Genomic DNA, 2,411 nt, shown 5'->3' on the forward strand with positions numbered 1-2,411 from the left:
GAGAGAGAGAGAGAGAGAGAGAGAGAGAGAGAGAGAACAGAGAGACACACACAGAGAGAGGGAAGGGGATTAAATCTATAACAGCATTGTTCACAATCTAACTTTAATATTTACAGCATAAAAGGAATTATATATTTTTCATGCAATTCTTTACTTCAGATACCATTCCTGGAAAGATCCATGAAGTTGAACCTTATAAATACCTTTTTGTTAAATGATGAGAGAAGTGAAATGCTTAACTTTGAAAGCAAATGAAGATTAAGTGAATGCTTTCAGAATATTGAACATAAAACAAACTACTATTGATTATTTGAATAAGTTACTAAAGCTTAAAATAATTTGACAACTTCTAGGGAGTTAAATAATGAGAAATATTAATAACCTTTTAAAATCTCACAAACGGTAAAACAATTGAGTTACAAAAGTATGACTGCTGAGTTCCATTATAACAAACTTTTTTTTTCTTTTTTTTTTTGGTTTTTTTCGAGACAGGGTTTCTCTGTGTAGCCCTGGCTGCCCTGGAACTCACTTTGTAGACCAGGCTAGCCTCGAACTCAGAAATCCTCCTGCCTCTGCCTCTGCCTCCCAAGTGCTGTGATTAAAGGTGTGCGCCACCATGCTGCACGTTATAGGTCAATTTGATGTGTTTGAATTAAAACATTAAATTTATGAGCATGATAACACACCTGAAAATGAAAGAAAATCTTAAATGTTAAAACTATATGCATGCTATTCATGGAACTCCCAAATTATCTTTATTTTTTACAGGTCTGAAACCAAATTTCAACTTCAAACTCCTTCAGGAGAAACTCTGCCATCATTCAAGAGAAAAAGCAATTTTCACAAATTCAGATCTTTCTCTCCTTCCCTTACATTTTACATTAACGCCACAGTTAATTTCGTTTTTTGATTCTTAAAGAATAAAGTTAATGAAATGCAATTAACACATTTTAAACATTACAGTGTGTGTGTGTATGTGTGTGTGTGTGTGTGTGTGTGTGTGTGTGTGTTGTACATGCATGCCATGGGATGGTTGTGGAGGTCAGAGGATAGCTTGCAGGCATCCATCCTCTTCTGCTACATCAAAGTCAGGCTAGGTAGAATGTGCTGTTATTCATTGAGCCAATGACTGAATGTCATAAGTGGAGTATATGGACATCCCAAGGAAGCTCTGTAGACTTGATGTCCTGAGGCGAATTTAGCATGACTTCGGATCTACAGTTCACTTGTGGGCAGAGCTCACAGAAGTCCATGATCTGACACTAAGAACAACCACACTAGGATGATACTGAAACATTTAAACTATGACAGTGGAACCAGAGAATAGCTAAGTCATGGTGCTGCAACACAGGGGACAACTAAGTGACTTTTCAGGCCATTAAATGAATGTGCTTGAATAAAAGTCTAGAGCATACCCCAGAGCACAAGTGTGAGGTAGGCAATCACAACTATAAACACAGTTATATCACAAAATTCCGGAACTTGATAGACACTCTAGATAGGCAAGATTAGTCTCACTCATGGTTCATTCAAAAAGCTTGTATCCACACTAAAATAGGATGCTTTAGGATTTCACATCTTTATTTTTTTCACCCTTCACAATAGTCACAAATAATATAAAATATTTTGGGGTAACTCTAACCAAACAAGTGAAATATCTATGTGACCAGGACTTCAAGTCTCTCAAGAAAGAAATCAAAGACCCCAGAAAATGGAGAGATCTCCCATGCTCATGAATTGGTAGAATTAATATAGCAAAAATGGCCATCAAATCAAAAGCAATCTATGGATTCAATGCAATCCCCATCAAAATTCCAACACAAATCTTCAAAGACAAGGAAAGAACAATTCTCAATTTCATATGGAAAAGAAAAAAGTCAGGATAGCAAAAACAATTTTTATTGGTTATTGTATTTATTTACATTTCAAATGTTAACCCCCTTCCCAGTTTCCCCTCCACAAGGTCCCTATATCCTTCTCCCTTCCCCTGCCTCTATGAGGGTGCTCTCCCACCCCATATCCACTCCTGCCTCAGCACCCTAGCATTCCCCTATCCTGGGTTATCAAACCTCCAAAGGACCAAGGGGCTACCCTCCCAGTGATGCCAGATAAGGCAATCTTCTGCTATATATCCAGCTGTATTTGTGGGTACCCCTGTGTACTCTTTGATTGCTGGTTTAGTCCCTGGGATCTTTGTGGGTTCTGGATGTTTGATATTATAGTTCTTCCTATGGGGTTGCAAACTCCTTCAGTGCCTTCTGTCCTTACCCTAACTTCTCCATTGGGGTCCCTGAGCTCAATCCAATGTTTGGCTGTGGCATCTGTATTGGTCCAGCTCTGGCAGAACCTCTCAAGGGAAAGCTATACAGGGCTCCTGTCAGTAAGCACTTTTTGGCAACAGCAATAGTGTC

At 38.5% G+C, this 2,411-nt stretch overlaps 1 protein-coding gene across 1 annotated transcript in view; it reads left to right on the forward strand.

The window, feature by feature from the left end:
• Positions 1-960, forward strand: part of Csn3 (casein kappa) — a 6,408-nt gene extending 5,448 nt beyond the window's left edge. The window contains exon 4 of the mRNA XM_029545536.1: positions 769-960. The gene's annotated coding sequence lies outside the window, so the exon portion shown is untranslated. The remainder of the gene's footprint in view (positions 1-768) is intronic.
• The last annotated feature ends 1,451 nt before the right edge of the window (positions 961-2,411 follow it).

The sequence above is a fragment of the Mus pahari genome, chromosome 13 (genome assembly GCF_900095145.1).
Source record: "Mus pahari chromosome 13, PAHARI_EIJ_v1.1, whole genome shotgun sequence".
In the NCBI taxonomy this organism is placed as follows: domain Eukaryota; kingdom Metazoa; phylum Chordata; class Mammalia; order Rodentia; family Muridae; genus Mus; species Mus pahari.